We start from the raw sequence: 23426 nt of genomic DNA on the forward strand, positions 1-23426 counted from the left end.
AGTCAGTGTTCTTAATATATTTTCTTTTTTAAATTTTATTTTATTTATTTATTTTTGAGAGAGAGAGAGAGAGAGAGAGAGAGAGAATGAGGGGGACTGCAGAGGGAAAGGAAGAAGCAGGCTCCCTGCAGGGAGCCTGATGCGGGACTTGATCCCACGACCCTGGGATCATGACCTGAGTCAAAGGCAGAGGCTTAACCACTGAGCCACCCAGGCACCCTCTTAATATATTTTTTTAAAAAGGCAAAGCTACTTCTTTCACTTGTGGCTTCACTCTGGGCTTTTGTCCTGGTGAACACACCATTTGAGGGTGGGATGGATACCATGGCCAGGAGCCTTCAGCTTATGGGACTGCATGAGGTACTCTGACCAAATAAATGCCAAGGTGTTTGGCAGATTTAAAATGTAGTTATACAAGCTGATCTGTCACAGTGCTGAAACTCTGAAGCACATATGCTTCCATATTCCAAACCCAGAACTCGCTCCTTCCCAAGATCTGCCTGTCTATTACCTGTCTAGCAACACAGATGTGAAACCCAGAGCACCAGCTAAGCTCCTTTTTAGGGAGCATGGGCTGCTACCCATGGTGGGCTTCAGGGATGAAGTTAGTACCTTTCTTCCTCCCTGGCTTCTATCACCAGAATCTCCATTTGGACCACGAAGGCCAGCTTCTGGAAAACAGAGGTTTGCTCATTGTGGGCTCGGGACAGTTTCCTTGGCCGACTGTCCCATGGGGGGAAGGTTATATACATGGAAGCGCATTTTCCATGAAGAAATGGAGCTCACTGGATCGTTGTTCCTCCAGAGGAGAGCTGCTAGGAGAAACCCTGTGTTGGGAGCCAGACCCAGCGAGGGCAGACTTGTAGGATAGCCCTGAGGAGCTGGAATGTCATCTTGCCATGTGGCTCGGGGAGGTGGAGGATGAAGCTGGGTTCTTACAAGAACCGTGCTGGGGGCTGAAATGCTTCCTGAAGAGGATGCTGGGGAGGAATGGACTCTGAGACTCAGTGGAAGACTTCAGGTCTGGGAGGTTGTTGCCAAATGGAACTAGGGGGGTGGGGTTGGGAGTGAAAGTTCTGTGCTGCCCAATGCCACGTACAGACTGACTTGGGTCCAGGTTCTGTGGTGCTGCAATGAAGACTGTTGTTCTTCTGGAAAGCTTTGCTCAGGGGAGCCTGGCAGGAGCGCACTTTGTAGCCAGAACTCTTGGGACTTTTCTCCTCAGACTGCTCCAGTGTCACTGTTCATTCCACCAGAAAATTGAGGGTGATTACAGAGAACCAGAGCAGGGTGGATGGTCCAGAGGGTTGGGCTTTGGAAAATTCCTTTTTTACTATACATAAAGATCTGAGACTTTGATGCAAAGCAATGGTGTTGCCAGCTTTGGCTGAAAGGATGAGGACCATGTTATGAGGCTTAATCTATGATTCCTTCACCCTGACTTTGAAAGAGCCATTCCTTTCTTCTTGGTCAGTATTGATGTCAGCAGCCCATGATGTGGTCTACTCTCCTTACATGGAGACGTGGTCTACACCCAGCCTTGGGGCCAGAGAGTTTGGATCTCAGCATCCAGGAAAGGTTTCACCCTTCTATTCCCCAGAATGGCTCTTGTTTCTTTCCAGACCACTGTCTGACAGAGCACCTCCTTGATTTCAGCATTCTCTCCCAATTTCTTCCACGCTCTCTTCCCCTTTTCCTCTTCTTTACCAGAACAAATCTGTTCTCTCTGCTCTGTGTCTTTCTCCTCTTCCTGCGTCTCTGCAATCTTTGCTTGTGTGTGTGCCTGGCATTCATCCTGGTACTTGGCCAGCTGCTCTGGCATCGCCCTGCCAATAGCTTCTTTCGGTTTCTATGGTGGCTCCTTCAGATGCACTGGCCCCTCCTGCCACCCCCCAGCTCCCAGAGAAGTTTTAGAGACAGTATAAGCAGGATGTTCTTGCTGCAGAGCAGGAAGGAACTCCCATGGCCATGCATTTCAGAATGGACTTGGCTGCTCAGCTCCCACGTTTGTACCTCCATATCTGATAGGATCCCATTAATATCCTAGGCAAAGGGCTTCCTTTGTACCCTCTCTTAGTGGTTCTGGAAGCCCGACCCAACTCCTCAGTACATCTCTCCAAGGCACTGACAGGTCTTTGCAGAGGAAAGAGAACTCTTTGAATTCCTGGTTCAATCCACCCCATGGGAATCTCTTTCATCCCCCATATCACAGAGGGGTCTTCCTTCTGTAGACTCACTGAGCAGCTACTTCAAGTCCAAATCAGTGAGAGAGACCATGGCAGTGACCTCCTGGACAAATCATTGTCAGAAGCAGAGCAGAGGGTTGAGATCAAGGGGTGGGAGGTGCTCCCCTATTCCCACAGGCTTATGCCCCTCATGCCTGTTTTGGGGGTAGACTATTTCTCTTTCTGAAATTTTTTTACTGTCTCTTTATCATTTGGTGCCCCTTGAGCACTCCTCTTCCTTCCTCCTCTTCTTATTCCTCCTCCTCTCCTTCTTCTCTTTCTTCTCCTTCTCCTTCTTCTTCCCAGCATTAAGGGCTGTGAAACCAGTTTAGGAAAACCTGGGCTTTTTTCACTTCTTCTCCCTGTTGAAAGTGTCATCTTTTTCCTTTTTTCTCTTCTTACTCTCTTCCTTCAACTTGTTCAGTAATTTTCCTTCTTTAATGAAGTTGTTGTCAAATTCTGTTGCTTGTCATAATTGCAGATCCTCAGGTTGATGTAAAGTGCTCCCATACTTCATCAGAGAAGCAGGAAGAAGCTCATTACATGCTTCAAGTCCAAATCCACAGGCAGAAGAGTCAGATGCATCACACTCATGCCCCATACCAATCAACTCCCATATTTGGTCTTTTCCATGATTCTTTCCACCTCATTTCCAGATTGAAGACCTTCTCCTTTTTCCTGCACACTCTTCACTAGCCCTGGGTAGAACTCTGGGCACCTTCATCAGCTGGGTCAAAGACATGAGTGTAATCTGAACAGTTGCTGCAGCCAGCTTAGAATCTCGATGCTCTTCTGCTCTCCCAACTTCCTCATGCCCAGATTTCTTTAAAAATTTGAGATTTGGAGGGCCTGGGAAAGAGGTGAACTGGATCCTGTGGTGTTCCAACATGACTACAAACAAACGTTGGCAGCTATCACTGTCACAAGTGTAACAGCACGGTGGGCTGCAAATGTTTCCTTGCTAGCAGGCTTGGCCAGATGCATTGGCTGCAACTCTTGTTATCAATTGGACCCAGAAGCAAGTCTACCAATGGTGCCCCATACAGTTCCACAGTCCATGTCCATGGATCAAAATACTCCCATGGGAGTCAGAAAGGAGAAGGAAAATCCCAACTCAAGGTCTGTGAAACGTTTCAGGGGACAGTCTGGTGGCTTGTAGTTAATGCCCTGGGAGAACTTGGAAATTAGGCTTTTCAAAAACTAGTTGTTAAAGAAGAGCCCTCACTTAAGACTCAAAAATAAGAAAACAAACAACCCAGTTAAAAAATGAGCAAAAAGACCTGAACAGGCACCTCACCAGAGAAGATATACAGATGGCAAATAAGCATATGAAAAGATGCTTCACATCCTATGTCATTAGGGAAATGCAAATAAAAACAACGGAGATACCACTGCAGCCCTATTAGAATGGTCCAAACCCAGAACACTGACGACACCAAATGCTGGCAGGGTGATGGAGCAACAGGAACGTGCATTCATTGCTGGTCGGAATGTAAAATGGTACAGCTACTTTAGAAGACAGTTTGGCAGTTTCTTACAAAGATAAATATACTCTTATTATACCATCCAGCAATAGTGCTCCTTAGTATTTATCCAAAGGAATTGGAAACTTATGTCTACACAAAAGCCTGCATATGGATGCTTATAGCATAATTGTTCATAGTTTGTTCATATTTTCCAAAACTTGGAAACAATAAAAATGTTCTTCAGTAGGTGAATAGATAAAAATGGAATGTTATAATAGAGTTGTTCAGTGCTAAAACGAAATGAGCTATCATGGCACCCGGGTGGCTCAGTCAGTCGGGCATCTGCCTTTAGCTTAAGCCATGGTCTTGGGGTCCTGGGATCAAGCCCTGCATTAGGCTCTCTGCTCAGCAGTGGGTCTGCTTCTCCCTCTCCCTTTGTGATCTTTTGCTCTCTCTTAAAAAAAAAAAATTAAATCTTAAAAAAAAAAGAATGAGCTGTCAAGTCATAATAAGACTTAGAGGAACTTATAGTGCCTGTTCCTAAGTGAAAGGAGCCAGTGTGAAAAGGCTACATGTGTGCTTCCAACTATATGATCTTCTAGAAAAGGCAAAATTATGGAGACAGTAAAAAGATTGGTGGTTGCTGAAGATTGGGTAGGAGAGAGGAATGAGAAGGGGGAGCACAGAGGATTTTGGGGGGCAGTGAAACTATCCTGTATGACACAGTAATGGTGAATACATGTCATTACACATTTACACTATGGACTTTAGTTAATAATATACCAATACTGGTTCATCCATTGTAACAAATGTACTGCATTGATGCAAGATGTAAATAGTAGGGGAAACTGGGTTGGTGGTGGAGGGAGTAGGCATTTGGGAACTCTCTGTACTTTTCAATTCATTTTTCTGTAAATCTAAAACTACTCTAAAAAATAATTTTTCAAAAAACCCTCACAACCATGGAGGAAAAGAAAAGACCTTCTGTAGGAAGTCTCCCAGATGAGAGTGGCATCTGGAGCATAGTGGAGAGTGCTCACCGAGCCCAGAACCTGGAAGAGAAAAGGAGACCAGGCTTTCCAGGGTCATGACCAAGCAGAGCCACCACGGGCAAAGGAGTAGCTCTGCATGGGATTCATGGCCTTCAGGGAGAGGGGAAGCAGGTCTTGGGGGTGAGAAGGCACTGAGGGGGTAAGTGCTTGTGATCAGAAGCTAAGAGTGGGACACTTAACTGACTGAGCTACCCAGACGCCCCTGCAGGACCCCTGCTCTTCCTCTAATGCATGTTACACCTTCACTGATCTAGAGCACCTTAAACATGACTATTCTGAAGTTTCTTTCTGTTCCATAACATTGACTTCACCTGTACTGAGTTCATTATCAGATTATTTTGTTAGATTTTTTCCTTAGCATACGACTTCTTTATGTGCTCTAGATTTTTTGTTTGCACATTCATTCGGAGTGCCTTTTCCTTGCTTTTTGTTTTCCTTTTCCTTTGTTTTTCACCTACCTTTTGACTTCCTTGAAAGGTATGGCAATTGCCTCAACTCAGCCCTCCTTCACAGTGGGAAATTGAATGGAAGTGGCACACACACCCTGTTTCCTGAGTTTGTTACTCTGTATACCATCGTGTGTGTGTGTGTGTGTGTGTGTGTGTGTGCGCGCGCGCGCACGCGCGCATATGTGCATGTTTACTTCCATAGTGAACCCGGGGCATCTCTTGGAAAATGATTCTGTACCAATTCAGACTTCTCTCTTACCAGATTCCCAGCCATGCCCTCTTTCCAGCCTGAAGCTCCAGCCTCTGTGTGCACAGGCTGCATTCAAATTTTGGTGAACTTGACCCCAGTCGAGGTTTGATGGAAGAGAATGGCTCTCTTCCTATTTCTACCTGCTTCTTCTATATAAACTATTCTAGAATCTTTGCTTCCATTTGCTGGGGAGTCAGAGAAAACCTTTCTGCAGTGAAAGGGAAGAACAAAGCAGAAATTCAGAGAGAAATAAAAACATCTAAAGATGAAGAGGGAGAATTCATGAGTACCCCATTTTCCTCAAGCCCTGTTCTCTCTGCTATTCTTGAAGTTTGATTGTCTAACTCTACCTTCTATTCCAGGACACACCTTAGTATCTTTATAATACCCCTCTCATACATTTCTGCTGAAGCTAGCTCCAAAGGGTTTCTGATACTTAAAATCAAGAGGCACAGTGAATATGTGTCTTTTGGGCATCCCTTGGTCCAGGGTGCTTATGATTGCTGGATCCCACACTGTGGGAGTTCTCAGTCCCAGAACCCCTGCATTCAAGTAGCAATGTTGGCTCTCACTGTGCACCAGGAAGGTTTGGATATCTCTCAGTCTAAACAAACTTTGATGGGAAGACAGGGTTTGGTTTGGTTTCCTGCCGCACTGTGCATTGCAGGAAACTAAGGGCTTAAGGGTTTACATGATGTGGGGAACCTAGGGGAATGAGGGTCTACAGGTTGTGGATGGAAGATTGGAGTAACAGCCATCAATGCTTCCAGCATGAAGCACTGGCCAGGGACACGCCATTCTCAAAAGTTCTCCGGGCAGGGGGTGGGGGAGGCTGGGTGGCTCAGTCAGTTAAGCGTCTACCTTCAGCTCAGGTCATGATCCTGGAGTTCCAGGGTGGAGTCTCACATCGGGCTCTCTGCTCATCGGGGAGTCTGCTTCTCCCTCTGACCCTCCCCCTGTCTCGTGCCTTTTCTCTCTCATTCAAATAAATAAAATCTTTTAAAAAAAAAGTTCTCCAGGAAATTACAGCTCTCAAGTGTCCAGAAATGACCCAGCCAGCTTTCTCTCCAGCAGGGAAGTGGGAACCTGAGACGTTCGGGAAGTGATGGCATTTGTCCACGGTGACTGCCAAGTGGGAAGTGGCAGGCAATTCCAAGAGTCTGGAGTTCACAGAGAGCTCTGAGAAAATGGAGATTGTGGAGAAGAACTTCGAAGTAGGAGGTAACCATGCAAAGCTGACAACAAACAGTTGAGCCCAAGGACCCTTGAAGACAAGAAAATCGTGTGTATTGAGAACCAGAGGACTCCTGAGGTGAAAACGGATGAACCAAATGATCTCTAAGGCCTTTTCCAGTTTTCAGATCTGGCGAGTCTTTAACACAGTCCACTCAGTGTCCCCTGTAGACTCATTAATAGCAAGGAAAACCCAGAAGGGTGCAAAACTGGACCACTCTTAGTAAAGTGACAAGAACCCTTTGCACACTGGCCTATGATTGGGAAGGTGGTGCCCAGTATTTCACTATGGTTTGCTTTTCTTGAACTTCAGCTTTCCTGAACAAACCAACCCTTCCTCCACTCCTTAGCTTTCTCCCATTATTTCGGTCCCTTGCGTTTGGTGCTGTGACCTGCCATTGAGGACACACTATCCTGCCCCAACTTACTTGCTCAATGTTGGTTCATTAATGGTGTCCTTCTTTCCAGTTTGGCTGGAGGGGAGAGAAACCCATTTGCCTCCTTTGGCTCCTTGACCAATCTGCTTAACCGAATGCACCAGGTGCCGGGACAAAGACCCACGCCTCCTTCCCACTTAAAAAATTATCCCATCTTTTTTCAAACTGCTTCTTCAGCCAGCCTGTTTTTCTCTCCTCTCTTCACGGAATATGTAAAATCTTTCTTGTACATTAAGAGCTTGTGAAAGATTTCCTTGCCTCAGCCACATGATTTCCAAAATGTGTTAATTATGCATTACTCACACACTCTCTGAGCTTTCGCTGCTAATGTCGTTTTACTGGACTGGGGAGAAGGCACTTATAAGTGATTACATAATCTTCAGACTTGCTGACAAGGAACTATAAGCCACTATAATATGCTTAAGTGGGGGGGTCCTCGTTTTTGATTTATTGTCCTGATGAAATAAAATCCTACCGACATTTTCTTCCTTTAGTTAGATGGTAAAGGAAGTCAGCATTTTCTTTCATCTGGATGTTCAACTTTACTTCCATAGACGAACATCTCTGAAAGATTGAGGTAATACTGATGATCCAAACCAAGGACTCAAAATTCCTCTAGTAAAGATTAATGGGTTTTTGGTTTTTTCTGTCAAAGTAAACCGTAGTACGTCATTTCATCCCCTCAAATCTTAGTTTCAGGGGTGCTTGGGTGGCTCAGTTGGTTAAGCATATGGCTCTTGGTTTCAGCTCAGGTCATGATCTCAGGGTTGTAAGATCAAGCCGTGTATCGGGCTCTGCACTGGGTACGGAACCTGCTTAAGATTCTCTCCTTCCCTCTCCCTCTGCCTCTCCCCACCTTTCTCTGTCTCTTTCTCAAAGATAAATCAATCAATAAATCGATATTAAAAAACAAATTTTAGTTTCAAAAAGGATGCACAGTGCAATCCTCATAAACATGGTGAAATTGGTCAGAAATTCTATAGTTTCTTCATAGTTGCAAATGGTATGATTATTAAATAGACTGATATAGAACACTTGACAGCTCTTTCCTTCTTCTACACTATAATTAATCTTGAAACCAGCTTTATCTGTCAGTTTTCAAAAATAAGTCAGTGAAACATGCAGTTAACACATGGCATGATTCCATGACAATTAGACATGATTCACAGTCCAGAACAGGTTCATGCAGAAACCAGCTTTGCCTTTGATGAAAAGTCACTGCATGTTTATAGAGCACCCTCTGAGTGCTTAAGGAAACCTTGTATTTGATGCTGAAATGCATCTACTACAAGTTGATCTTTTCTGCAGCATGGATTCAATTGTTTATTTTGGTGAAATATTCTTCTTGGGCCCCATCTGTACAATCACAGGAATAAAGAACCATGACAATTTTTAGACATGTCCACAAATTCCTTGATGCTCTTCTCAGGTGTGTTTTATGGCCTCTCCACTTGAATCTGGGCTGTCCTTAGCGACTCCTTCGTCACCAATGGAACCAACAGAAATGAGCTGCATAATCTCTGAGGCAAGTTCAGAGAAGGCCATGTGGCTTCTGCTTGGTTCCTGGGACACCTGGCTGTGGAGAAGCCAGGTGCATGTAAGGAATCTAACCACCCTGAGATCCACATGCTGTCAAGGCCATACGGAAGTGCTCCAGCAACCCAGCGCAACTGAACTTCCAACCAACAGCCAAATTGCCAACCACGTGAATGAGCCATTTTGAACATCCAGCTCAGTCGAACTTTCAGATCACTCCAGTCATTGAGAGAGCTTAAGCAAGAACTGCCCAGCTGAGCCCTTCTCTAGTTCTGCAATCAAATGGTCTAAGGGACAATTCTGCGTCTTTAAGGAGATTCAGAAGCACATTGTAACATTAAGGGCTCTGATAAGTTCTGCAGCACAGAAACCTAGGTAGCCTAGGGGCGCCTGGGTGGCTCAGTCGGTTATGCATCTGATTCTTGATTCTGGCTCAGGTTATGATCTCAGGGTCATGAAATCGAGCCCCATATCAGGCTTCACATTCAGTGGAGAGTCTGCTTGAGATTCTCTCTCTCTCCCCCTCTCCTTCTGCCTCTCCCCCCACCTCTCTCTCCAAAATAAATAAATAAATCTTTAAAAAAAGAGAGAGAGATAGAAACCTATGGGGCCTAAATTTAAAACATTTTGGGAAATACTGACTTTCCATTATAGCTCTGAATTAAAAAAGAAAGCCTATTGCAGTTGGAAAGTAAGGGGCTATTGGTTAAAACAAAAATTACACACAAGTGCAGGGAGTACATCAGCTATCATCAGGAAGGAAGTTACTTACCCTGAATAGGAAAACATTTGGGTTTTAAAATGTCCTATGGTTCTGCCTCTTTGGGTTGTCAAAGGAGAGGCAGAAACTCCTGGGTGGGTTTCAGGCCAAATTTATGTATGTATATATGTATGTATGTATGTATGTATGTATGTGTGTATGTATGTATCTATCTATCTATCTATTTACCCATCCATCCATCCATCTTCATTCATTTTATTTGAATAGGTAATATATTCATATAGTTTAAAATTTACAAGATACAAAGTGATATACGCCATAAATTTCCCTTCCACTTGTCTTCCAGCCACACTGTTTCCAATGTCTTGTCTATCCTTCTAGGGTTAACTTAAACATATATAAACACGTGTGTATATATGTTCTTAAAACAGACATATATAGTGGCATACTATACATATTACATTCTGCACCTTGCTCTTTTCACGTGGAAATACATGCTTAAAGGCATCCCATATCCATACATGGGAAGTTTCCTTACTCTTATTTTTCCCACACCTATCAAATATTCTGTTGTATGGCTGTGCCGTAATGTAACTAACCAGTCGCTTATTGATGGGTCTTTTCCAATTATAAACAATGCAGCGATGAATAAACTTGGATGTGCATTACTTTGCACAAGTGCAAACATACAGAGGATAAATTACTAGATACGGGATTGCTGGGTCCAACGATGGCAGTTGTTGTTGGTGCCTGGCCCAGAACTCTTTTATGGGACTGGCATACCCATTTCCTAGCTGCAGCAGGTGGTGGTTGCTGAAAGTTCACACCTGCTTTCTTTTCTGGGGAACTGCTGTTGACTGACAGTTGCTGCCTGACCTGCAGATGTCTTAGAAGTCACACGCCCTTCTGGAGGTGGCCCTTGACCAACGACTAACAGGTGCATGGGTGTAGCAGCCTGGCCTCTTTGTCTCTGGCCAGGACGGCCTCTACGATCCACTTTTCACTTAAGAGCGCCTTGTGGGATCAGGCTGAGGCTAGATGGATCTGAATCTGCATCTTGCCCTAGTTCCTTCTCCTGACACCCCGCTTCCCTTACTCCCCTGCAGGTTTCTCCAGAGAACATTTCCTCAGTAAGTCACCTGCACAAGAATCCTGGTTGCAGTCTCTGTTTCTAGGGAAAGTAGTCTGCGACAAATGGTACATGCACGTGTAATTTTTGTAGATTTCATAGATATTGCTCAGTTGTCCTCCAGAGAGATTGTACCAAGGTAGACTCCTCCTAGAGAAGAGAAAGTGTTAGGGAAAATCTGATCATCTTAATTGCTCATCAAGTATTAGTGAATGAATGAATATATGCCATATTTTATTTTGGTGATGCTACCTTTGGTGCAGTGTACCCATACTTTTTTGTTTGTTTCCAGAAGAACAGGGACACATATCTGCTTAAAATTTATGCTTCCATCTCATCCCATGCGGCTACTGATTCCATGGCCCTTCCCCTTGCCGTGACTGCCAGCGAGTGCTGGAAAGTAGATGGCATGGGTAGGCAGAGGGAAGGGTGAGGAAGGTTTAGTACATTTTAGGATATAACAGGATATAAGGACTGGTGACTCTTTTCTTTTGAAATCTTGGCAAAGCACGAGATATCCAAATGAGAGGAAAATCTTTGGGTCCTACCGGGAGATTCTGCTTATGGATCTAAACCCGACCTATATTTTTAGGCAGCATATGGTTTAAGCTGCAGCGTTGTCTGCATAAGCTAGAGGCAGGTGGCTGTGGGCTTTGCGGTCAGTGGACTTGGCATCCAATCCCAGCTCTTGATGACTTGTAGCTCAATGACCTTATCTCTGAATCTTGGTTTCATTTTCAGTAAAACAGTAATGTACATCTTGCCAAGTTGTTATGAAGATTCATTGTGTTTGGTCCCTAGTTGGGGTTCTGTAAAGAGTAGTGGGAAGCGAGTAGGGATTGTGGCTATTATCATAGCACTCTCACTGATCATGATAAAAGTTTTCCACACTAGGGAATTGTGTTTAGTACAGAAGAAGGCTACTTATTAACGTTGTCCTATTCCAATTCTTTCATACTAACAAAGGCCCATGCTTCCCTCCCATCCCCTCCATCTCCCCAGTTCATTCAGGGGCCAGCAGAGACAACAAATAAAAGAAAGCTAAAGCATGTGGGTTTCAGGGTCTTTTCTTTGGGTAAATGTTTGGGAACCCAATGACATACACCCAAAAGGACGGACAGACTTCCTGTATGGCAAAGGATAGTAATGGTGAGAAGTTTTTCCATTTCCATTGGAGACAGCCTAAAAGGCAATGGAAAGGCTGGAGCCCAAGGGATTAGGATGGACTTAAGTAAGATCTTCTAAGACCCTCATTGCTAGAACATTCCATACCTTTGGGTTTATTTGAGTGTAGTCCAGCTTTTTGATTCAGCATTGGCTTTGTACTATCTAAGCCACCCCAAAGAACTCTCATGAATAATACAAAATGCACACATTAAGAACAAAGGAACAAAGCCAAAGATTGGGTTTTGGGAGTTTGTTTTTTTTGTTTTGTTTTTGTTTTTAGCCCTCCATTATGTTTAAAATCATTTTGGGGGGAAGTTTCAAATTATCTGCTTTCATTATATTCCCCACTGATGTCCTGCTCATAAATGTCACATAATGAGTAGGGCTGTGGACAACTTTATTTGCTGATTTGTTTTGAAGGAGGAAGGAAGGCTTTCTTGAGAAAAGAAAACTGGAACATTTACTTAACAAAAGTTTATGCTGAAAGAGTTGTCTCTGTTTTGGAAAAATAGGGAAGCCAAATCTGTTATGAGCCTTTCATGTGAGATAATGGTTTCAGAGTATCTCTTTACATCTTGTAATCATTACGCAAATTATTCTGTGTTCTTTTCCACAATAAAGTACTTCTCGGTACCCACACTTGAAAGAACTTACAGATTGGGGCAGAGTGTGCTCCAAGCTCCCCCACCCCCACCCCCCGCAGTAGGGAAGGCAGATTCAGTAAGGGTCCAAGCAGTATGTAGTGTTCACAGTGCACACATCCAGGGGATGCCATTACATTGTGTCCTATGGGAATGATGACCCCCGGGAATTCGAAAGTGTAAACACTGAGCCCCAGAATTGCACCTCACTTAGTAATGTCACATTTTGCCTCTAAATGCCGCTTTGGGGGTCTTGCCTCATCAACTTTCCCTAGGAAGCATTATCTACAGTCCAGGCCAACAACTTGCAATCAGTGTTGTCAGAGCAGAAGCTGGCCGCCAAATCCAGCTTAAGACACTCTTCTTCCTCTGTGTCCCAGTGGGGTGTAGAAGAGTGATTAAGGCTTGGGCCCTCATGGTCCTCATGGCATAGAGGAGAACTCATGAAAAGCAAGAGATTTTAGTGGTGCCTGGGTGGCTCAGCCAGCTAAGCATCTGTCTTCAGGTCAGGTCATGATCCTGGGGTCTTGGGATTGAGCCCCACGTTCGACATCTTCCCACTCCCGGGTTCAGTGGGTGTCTGCTTCTCCCTCTCCTTCTGCCTCTCCACCCAACTCATGCTCGCTCTCTCAATCAAATAAATAAGATCTTTTTTTTTTAAAAAAAAGCAGGAGATTTTGGTCCTGTGGTCTATGGGCATGGTGACTATATTTTTTCAAACAAAAATCAAGACAAAGGATCTGGCAAAGGTTTATTTATAGTCTGTGGATATAGTTAAAAGGACTCTTACAGATAGTGGTTTTATGTGATTTACATGACAAATCATCATGTTTTCTAAGAATGAAGTTATGAAATTGATGTTGTCCTAGGAATTGTAAAGTGCACTCACTTACCTATTATATGAGTATCATTTATCAAAAGCTTATTATTGAAACATCAAATTAAGTGCTTTACAGAAATTATCTCGTTTCCTTCTTAGGACAGCCCTAGGTGGGGGGCACTGTAAATCCATTTTCCAGAGAAGACAACTAAAGTTCTGGATGAGAAGGAGCTTACAAAGAACGTGAAGCTCATAAGTGGTAGAGCTGATATTCCTACCTAGGCTGGCAGAACCCATTTTCTTCAATGATTGGGCTCTATACTATCTCTTCTATTTCATGGGGGCTTTCTACTCTTTTATTGGCACATTTTACTGTTTTATTTGGGTCTGGAGTGCAACAAAAGGCTAGAACTCCACTAGGCCTACAATTCTCTACAAATATCTGCAACAGGAGATTTACAACTCTTTCCTATTGGCAGAGAATAAGTTATTCCTTATCTCTTTGGATTAGTTCAGGATAACACACATATATTAAGGATCTACTTAGTACCAGGCACAGGATTAGTAGCAATAGAATATAAAGATTAATGAATATCAGTACTGCACTCTTTCTACCCTCAAGATGTGTCGATTAGAGGGAAAAGGTAAGCCCACGAAGAACTAATACAAGGCCAACTTTAATATGTGATGTACTTGAGAAGCTAATTGTTATGAGAGTTTCCAGAGGTGGAAATTAAATCTGACAAAAGAGGCCTCCTACAGAGACTAGCGTTTAATTAGGGCACTGGGAGATCATAAGGCTGTCATGGTTTCTCTGGTTGTGTAATTTACCTCAGAACTTAGTTGTGTAATTTACCCCAAAACTTAGTGGCATTAAACCATCCTTTTAATTATCTAAAAATCTTATGTTTAGGAATTCAGGAAGGTCTCAGTGGAGCAGTTCTTCCTGGGGGTCTCTTAAGTGGTTGTGGTCACATATGATGGTGTACAGTCATCTGAAGCCTCCAGGGGCTGGATGTCCAAGATGGCACCCACACAGGGCTGGTGTTGATGCCGGCTCTCAGCCGGAAATCATTTGAGAGCTCAGGTGGGCTGCCACTGGGGTGCACGTGGCCTCCATAGCATGGTGGTCTCAGGCAGAAACCTGTGTGGGCTTTTCTGACCTGGCCTTGGGAGTCACGCAATGTCACTTCTGCTGTATCTTATTGGTAAGGAGAGAGCCAGTCCAGATTCAAGGATCAAGGTCACACTGTAGAAGAGAATGCACACAGTCAGCCACAAGGGTGAAGGTGGAGTTGTGGGCAAATTGAGCTCTAGTGAGATAAATCGGCAGGAGCAGGAAAGAGGGATGTTCAAAGTGTTTGGAAGGAAGAACCAGTTGTCTGGGAGAGCTGACACGAGGAGTGTGATGAGTTGGGAGAAGATAAATTTGAGAAATTATTTTGGATCCTGTCCATAGAGGGCTTTGAAAGCCCGAATGCTGTGTCTGGGCTTACTGAGAGGCAACCTAGTGATGAGACATGGCCAGGAGTCAGCCAAAACACTTTCTGGATCAACCCTTGATTAGCTGTGGATGTTGGATAAATCTTACCCTTCCAGAGACTCTATGTTCTTACCAGCAAAAGGGGATTATTGTAACTTTGTTGCAGTGTTACTTTACAGGATAAGATAGTGTATGTGAATCACTTAATATATAATAAAGGGTGGCCGTTATCATTACACTGATAGTAATAAGGCAGCCAATGAGAGTGTTTGAGGATAAAGGAACATGATCAGATTTGACATTCAGAAAGTTACCAGACAGGGGCGCCTTGGTGGCTCAGTTAAGGTTAAGCATCTGCCTTTGGCTCAGGCCATGATCCCAGGGTCCTGGGATTGAGTCCCACTCAGCGGGGAGCCTGCTTCTCCCTCTACCTGCTGCTCCACCTGCTTGTACTCTCTCTCTGTCACATAAATAAATAAAATATTAAAAAAAAAAAAAGATTACCAGCTAGGCCTGAAGTCAGGAAGACCAGTAGGAAGAAATGCCATTACTGTAGTTAAGAAGCCACGAGAGCCTAAACTGGGGTGGTGACTGGAAAGCACTCAGGATAACAAGATGTTGAGGAGATAGAGGTTTTATTTGGTGGCTCATTGGCTACAAGGGTGAGGGAGAAAGAGGGAGCACCTGATTTGGGTCAGAGGTCAGAGTGCAGAGGGCAGGTCCTCTTGGTTGGTTGCTACAAAAAAGCAGCATTTCTGTTGTCTAGGATGGCTCTTGCTCTCCACATCAAGGAAGTGTCTTCCACAAGGTTCTAGAAGCAGAACCTGAGACAGGGATTTCTTGGGCAAGGATTCTCAGGAGAATGAGAAGGAGGGAAGCTGGATGGAACAAGGGAAAACATGAAAAAACATGGTGGTTTCACCTGGAGACTAGCTTCAGAGGGATCCCCTAGGGAGGTTTGCAGTTTGACTATACCACACAGCCACACCTTCAGGCAGAGTGGGCCTGACTTTCGTGCTTCCTAGCCAGTCAGTTGTCAGCTTTGGGGTAAGGTGTCAACTTCCTTGCTAGATGGTTCCATTCGGCCAAGAGCAATTCTCTGAAGAAAGAAGAAGCTGTAAGCTTTCAGCAACTACCATCCCTAGCAGCTAGGGAACAGGCGTACTGGCCTGGGAAAGGGAATTTGGATGAGGCACCACTAGTGTGACCATTACAAGGGTAAGGGTTATGATCAGTTTGCTCAATACCTTTTCTGAGTCGGGGAACCACGGCAACTGCACTTCTGCTCAGTATGCTTCTGATCATCGTAGACTATTCCTTTAGGTTGCAGGCTGTGATAAAAACTATGTTTAGGAGTTCATCGTGTCTTCTTAAAGAATCTTAGAGTATGGCATTATGCGTGTGCAGACGGCTGAAATGTAGGCTGGCGGTGAGTCTATGGAGCCTCTTGGCCTGCTGACAGGAAGAGAGAGAGAAAGGGAGGGAGGGAGAAAGTACCCATAGAAAAGACAGCACACGAAGATATGCATTACGTCATACTTACTGAAGAAGTTTCCTCATAATTTATGTGCCTCTCAAACGACCCAGCAAGGGCTATTTATTTCATCTCTAGTTCTGCGATCTTCTGTTCCATGCACACTGGATTTGATTGATATTAGACAAATCACTCTTTTCTTTGAAACGGGAAACGTCTGAAGCAATCTCTGTACATGGGGCATGATAAATTTAACTTTTTGCATAGGTACTGTTTCCTTCTTTAAAGTCAACAGAAATGATTAAACAAGAATAACTTACATAATTCAAAGTAAATACGTACACACATACCAAGTCTGTAGATGAATGGTTAGGCTGCCTGCCACCAGAAATCTCCCACTTCCCTTTTATTATTAGAAGCAAACACAAAACCGAATCAACACCATCAAGGGTTTGCCCACTTGGAAAGGATATTGCATTCCAGAGAAGGCCAAAGGTTATGCTTCTCATGACAATTATATATTGTTTTCTCTCAAGTTCGTGGGAAAATAATAGTTGTTATTTTCTGCCTCCAAGCCAGGTTTTCAGCACTCAAAATCCTTCTAGAAGGGAAAGGCACCCCTGTTTTGTGCCTTTTATAAATGACCCTCTTTGGCCATTCTTCAGGAAGCCCTCCTACTGGACTGAGCTCGTCTATTTATCGCCATGGTTCTACTTTATTCTGTTATAGCCATCTAAGACATCCTCAGTTTCAGAAGGAGAGAACATACTCATGAAAACCACTCACAGACAATCACCATTTCTATGCTGGACAGACAACCATGTAAGAATGAGCTGCCAGAGGTTATGTTTTGACCAGATGACCACAGATAAATGGTTTCCAAATATGTGTTAGATGCTGTTGCATTGAGTGAGCTAATTAAGTCCTAGGGATTAAATGCTAGTGGGGTTTCTCACTTCTGACAAGATTAATGTTTAAGATGAACATGTTCTGTAGATATTTAAAATGAAAAAAACTCAGGTGCCTGGGTGGCTTAGTTGGTTAAGCATCTACTTTCAGCTCAGGTCATGATCCCATGGTCCCAGGATCGAGCCCCATAACGGGCTCCCTGCCCAGTGGGGAGTTTGCTTCTCCCTCTCCCTCTGCCGCGCCCCCTGCTCATTCTCTCTCTCTCTCTCTTTCTCTCTCAATGGCTAGCTCACTGTGTCTCAAGGAAATAAATAAAATCTTCAAAAAAAAAAAAGAAAGAAAAGCACTCAACTTTTCTCATCTGTTGTATGATGAAAAGATGAAGATTCAAGAAACCCTGACTTGCAGTGACACGAGACTTTGGACAAGTCTTTGAGCCTCAGCTTCTGGATCTCTAGAGTGATAATATATGTTAGACCTGTCACCCAGCATTGCTCCTTACATCTAAAGAGATATAAATGGAAAGGAACTTTGTAAACTCCTGAATGATGTTCAAATACTGGAAACTAGGAGACATTAAAGTATTATACACTTAAAATGTCTTCTTTTATTCCATGACATAGGAAATATATATTCGTAACAAAAATATAGGAAACAATTTAAAAGGGAAAGACAGTTATAGGATTTAAGAGGTTATTAGTTATCATGAGGGGTTGAATGGGAGCCCCCAAAAGATACGTGTGAGTTTTAGCCCCCAGGTACTTGTGAACGTGACTTTCTTTGGAAAGAGGGTCTTTGCAGATATGATTAAGTTAAGCATCTTGAGATGAGAGCATCCTGGATTAACTGGGTGGCCCTAAATCCTAAAAGAAGTGCCCTTATTAGAAGAGGAGAAACACAGGCGACAAATGTAGAAGAAGGCCGTGTGAAAATAGAAGCAGACTGGAGTGATGTGTCCACAGCCAACCGGAGGCTGGAAGAGGCAAGGAAGGAGTCTTCCCTAGAATCTTCAGATGAAGCATGGTTCTACTGACACCTTGATTTCAGACTCCTGGCCTCCAGAACAGTGAAAGAACACATTCTTATTTTTTTGGTGGAAGGGAGCAGAGGGAGAGGGTGAGAGAGAGAGAATGTTAAACAGGCTCCACACCCAGCAGGGAACCCATCACAGGGCTTGATCCCATAACCCAGAGATCATGAACTGAACGAAAATCAAGAGTCAGACGCTAAGCCAACCGAGCCACCCAGGTGCCTCAAGAGAATACAATTCTATTGTCATAAGCCACCTAGTTTGTGGTAATTTGTTATGGGCGTCCTTCAAAATTAACAGAGATGCTCATCATAAAAAAAGCCCAGTGAATTTCCTCAGGTCAGGGAATGAGCAGAGTTTTGAAAGACAAGGGAAGCCTGGGGTTGGCAATCTTCAGTGCATGGCTTTTCTAATAAAAAAAAGTTTATTGCCTGTCCTCTCTAAAGGAGCACAGTCACTTTAAACAGACCAGAGGAAAACAGCATTAAAAGCTATAATAAAGGCAAGTTAGGGGAAGGTTGGGAAGGAAAGTAATCACAGCAAATAATAAGATTGAGTCTGTTGAGGGGCCTTATCTTGTATTAAGGAAAGACTTTTGGCATGGAATTAAGCAGGTGAGCATTTCCTCTCAAAGTGGAACATGGGGATAAAAGAAGAAAGGGATTAGGAATGGAAACAATTAAGGAATAGAAGAGAAAAACACCTAATCGATCCAGAATGTAGACCTCCTTTGCTCAGACCTTACCTGTTTTTATTTTTTGACTACATTTAGTTGTGTTTAGACATTTTTTTTTTAATTTAGATTCAATTAGCCAACATAGAGTACACCATTGGTTGTGTTTAAACATTTTAATAAAGAGATTGATTTTTATCAAGTCATGTTGGGAAAATTTCATTGTTTAATTGGGGTGAGTCTCAGCAAAGGAAGTCTTTGACTAATTAAGCCACTTTAATGAGGTACCTGGTACCTGTAGCTCAACCACTTGGAGCCCTAATTGATAATTTGGATTTTCCATGTCCTGAGACTGATCTCTTCCCCAGAAGGCGATTTACAGGAAGTCCTGCCCAAGGCAGAAGTCACCTTAAGGTAAAGTCTGCCTGGTTCCTATTTTGTCAATCCCCAACCCCCTTAATTTTCTTCTTTTCTACTCGATACATTTCTATGGTTGTTTGGTTGTTAAAAAGAATAATAAGCACCAGTTACCTCTGGGCATTTATGATTTCACAGATACTCTTTGACTTTTGTGATGATCTCGGGAGGTACCTATTACCATCCTTGTTTTATGCGTGGAGAAACCAAGGAGCTATGGCAACATTGAAGGTAGTGTGGGGAGTGGAAGTCAAATAGATTTGGGATTCAATTTCTGGCTCCATATTCAGAAATAAGCTGTATGACATTGTTTTATTTTGTTTCAAACTGTATCCAGCCTTATTAAAGATTATTTTTGGGGCACCTGGGTGGTGCAGTTGATTAAGCATCCTACTCTTGGTTTCAGCTCAGGTCTTGATCTCAGGGTCTTGAGATGGAGCCCCGTATCAGGCTCCCCACTCAGTGCAGAGTCTGCTTGAGATTCTCTCTCTCCCTCTGCCCCTCCTGCTCATACTTTTTTCCTTCTCTCTCTCTAAAGTAAATACATAAATCTTTTTTTAAAAAAAATATTTATATTTATCTGGCAGACAGAGATCACAAGTATGCAGAGAGGCAGGTAGAAAGAGGGGGGAAGCAGGCTCCCCGCCAAGCAGAAAGCCCGATGTGGGGCTCAATCCCAGGACCCTGGGATCATGACCTGAGCCAAAGGCAGAGGCTTTAACCGACTGAGCCACACAGGCGCCCCAATAAATAAATTTAAAAAAATAAAGATACTTTTCATAAACAATCACAGTATTTCAGGCAGGACATGGACAGATGATAGTTAACAGTATACAACAACCTTTGAACTCCCTTCTTTAATGGGCTACCAAAAGCAGAAAGCCTCTACAAAACCTAATGAAGTCTTCATCTGATGATCTGAACACGGAAAGTTTAGAGTGAGAGTTGACAGTTGACATTTAGCATGTTGCTTAACAGCTTTTCACAGGCTGACCCTGATTTTCTGGAAATGAAATGAAAATGGCAGAATTACGAATCTAAAGATCCACAAGCTAAAAAAGGAACTCTTTTGAGAGATGCCATCTCCATGGTGACGCTGTAAAGTCCAGATTGCCTGACATAATGAGAACCATGCCTTGGGGTCAGGTTCCAACAGGCCTCTGGGTTTAAGGGGGTCAAGTCTATGTTGAAGGCAGAGAGGGAGAAGAGGATATAAAAAATGAATTTTAGTCTTTCCACACCACCAAGGCATTTGTGCCAAGGTAGCTCATGTGTGTCAACATCAAGAAATCCCTCCTCTTGGCAACCGAGAGAGAAGTTTCTCAAAACTAGAAGGGAAAGGTGTTTTTCCCCTTGGTTTTTTTGTTTTGTTTTTTGTTTTGTTTTTTAAGATTTTATTTATTTACCTGAAAGAGAGTGAGGGAGCACAGCAGGGGGGTAGGGGCAGGGACAGAGGGAGAGGAAGAAGCAGTCTCTTTGCCAAGCAGGGAACCCAATGTGGGGCTCGATCCCAAGACCCCAGGAACATGACCTGAGCCAAAGGCAGATGCTTAAGTGACTGAGCCACCCAGGGGCCCAAGTGTTTTACCCTTTCATCGATCTAGCTTCAGAGATATGTTAGTGACAATATGTCCCTCGCCCAAAACAACAACAAAGCACTCTGTGTGCCAACAACACATCATTAAAAAAAAGTAAAACAAAATTCTGAATTTTTATAAAACTTGATAAAAAAAAAAAACAGTATTTCAAACTGTGGGGTCACCAGAAGTACACAGTTATCAAAAACGCACATGCTTCACTTGGCATGTCCAGCACCTTCAGCTTTCTGTGCCTGGTCAATTGGGGCACCTCGGTTTTCTGAGGGGTTATTCCCATCCGTGCCCACACCAGCTTCCCCCTTTTGCCCTTTGGGTACCTTCTCTCCCTTCTTGGCAGGGGACCTTTTTAGGCTTGGGCTCTGGCTTTGGAGGAGTAGGATTAGCAGACAGCAGATCTTCTCTGTGGCTTAATCCTTCACCTTGACTTTATCTTCTTTAGCTCCCCCTTCAGCCTTTCTCCTGGGCACGGTGGCAATGGCGGAACGTAGGTCCTGGACGCTGGGATGCAGCGACACTCAGCCTTTGGCTGGTCCAGGGGTCGTTCTTGCCTTTTCTTCTTCACACTGCTTGTAAGATGTGTGACCTAGGCCAGATAAGGTTCCCTAAGCCTCAGTGCTCTCATATATGAAATGGGATACTTACTACTCCATTTTCTTGTGCTCTAAAGAGCCTTTCATTTTAATTTTTTTGAAGGATTTTATTTATTTATTTGACAGAGAGGAACACAAGCTGGAAGAGAAGCAGGCAGAGGGAGAAGCAGGCTCCCCACTGAGCAGGGAGCCCAATGCAGTACTCAATCCCAGGACCCTGAGATCATGACCCGAAGGGAAGGCAGATGCTTAACTGACTGAGCCACCCAGGCATCCCTGTGGAATTGCTATTAAACTGATGATGTATTCTCATTGACAGCATTTGATAATTGATAATTGAGCCATTCCCTTCCAGGTTCTTATAAAGATGAAAGATTATGTAAGTGCTTGATACAGAGTCAGAGCTCAAGAAACTTTGTTACATTTCAGTAACTTGGTCATAGGCTATATTACTAGCGAGTGAGAAAGCCAAGATTGGAACTAAGTTTGTAACCATAGTTACGGAGCTCCTTCTCTATTAGCCTTAAATTCTAGCCTCAGCTAGTGGGGAAAATAGCTCATTATATGTGCTGTGAGTCGGTCTCTCATGTCATGGCCCAGACTCCTTGATTCTCATAATTCTGTCTGCTCTTCCTAATTCCTACGATCTTCACCAGGCATAAATCATGTTGAACCCATCATTTTAAAATTGAAATTGTAATCCTTAAGTCAATGCACACAGGACTTTTATAATTATTATTTGTTACATTAAGTTGCATACGTTATCTTTTCGAGACTGAGCTTCTGGGATAATAGGAACGAGGTGAAGCATCAAATAGGCTAATAGGCAAATAGAAAGATAAATCTTTAAATTGTCGAAATGAAGTTAAGTCTTTAGCCGACTCCAATACTCTCTGTTTTGTACTGCTTCTTTTTCTCCCAGAGGGAATCAATGATCCACCGCTGTATTAGTGATTGGTGTTAGTGTTCCCCTAACTACTGAGAATGGCTCTGAGTTGGGGAGGGGAGTGTGGCCAAGGATCTCAACCACAAAGTTGGTGTAGTAGGTGATGATGGTGATGATGATGATAATGATGATGATGAGGATGATGGTAATGATGCTTTCTCTGCCCAGCATCCAGTCTTCTTTTCCATCAGAGAAACTCTATCTTCCCTCCATCCTTGTGATGTTCCAGAGGTCAGATTCATCCTAGGGGTGGTTGAGAAACCCAGACCTGGACAATCAGCCCATTTTATCCCTTTGGCCACCATATTTGTTACAGGGATGAGTAAATCACTGAACATTTTTTGCTTAATCTAGTTTGAGTTTTAACTTTTTAATATGTTCAGTTGGAAAAGTCCATCTTCACTAATGTAATTGGAAATCAAGACCAATTGGCAACTGAGGACACTCGCATAGCCATGGGCTCATGTGAGAACTAAACCCTTAACGAGGAGTCGATGAGAATAGTTTTTCAGGTCCCCTGGCACCATCAAGGAAGAGGCTTGCCCTGCTGGACCAACCCAGATGTAAAATCAGCCAGGCAGATATTTTCATTAGCCCTGAAGTTATCCTTGTACCACAAATTGATAACCTTTTTTAAAAAAAAAAAAATCACCCAACTCCCTACTCTTGACTCTAGTGTCTGCCAGCTAATCATTTGGACTTAATGTAACCCTTCTTCTCTGGGAAGGGAGTACATACAGCAGGTGAAACCCATACTCTGGGAGGTGTTTGGGAGGTAGTACAAATAAATAAACTCACGGGTCTCGTTTGTAAGTGAACCTCCTGCAAATCTGATTATCACGAGTCAGTCCAATTAGTGAGCTCAACTTCAGATAATTTCGCACGTTTGAATTTCTGAACCTGCCAATTTGAAAATCATTGGATCCTAAACAGTAATGATTAGCAGCAAGTGAAGAACCACCTTAAAGATGAGCTCAAAATACCAAATCTTTAAATCACATACTTGCTGTTTTCTCTTGAGCATAGACTGGAATTCATGTTCTTTGAAATGTATTTCCCTTATCTAAGATCTAAGATCCTGTATTAATCGCGCGGGCATTCAATGAGGGTGTGGGGGCTGATGGACTTGCCTGCTTTTCCCCAAGACCCCAGCCACCAAACTTCACAATCCTTTGTGTGG

The 23426-nt window shown here is 43.4% G+C and overlaps 2 pseudogenes; both read right to left on the reverse strand.

Moving 5' to 3' along the window:
• Nucleotides 1-1421: 1421 nt before the first annotated feature.
• LOC125091504 (ubinuclein-1-like) lies at nucleotides 1422-10312 on the reverse strand (annotated as a pseudogene).
• A 10595-nt stretch (nucleotides 10313-20907) lies between these two features.
• Nucleotides 20908-21360, reverse strand: LOC125091505 (non-histone chromosomal protein HMG-17-like; annotated as a pseudogene).
• Between the last annotated feature and the right edge of the window lie 2066 nt (nucleotides 21361-23426).

The sequence above is a fragment of the Lutra lutra genome, chromosome X (genome assembly GCF_902655055.1).
Source record: "Lutra lutra chromosome X, mLutLut1.2, whole genome shotgun sequence".
NCBI classification, from domain to species: domain Eukaryota; kingdom Metazoa; phylum Chordata; class Mammalia; order Carnivora; family Mustelidae; genus Lutra; species Lutra lutra.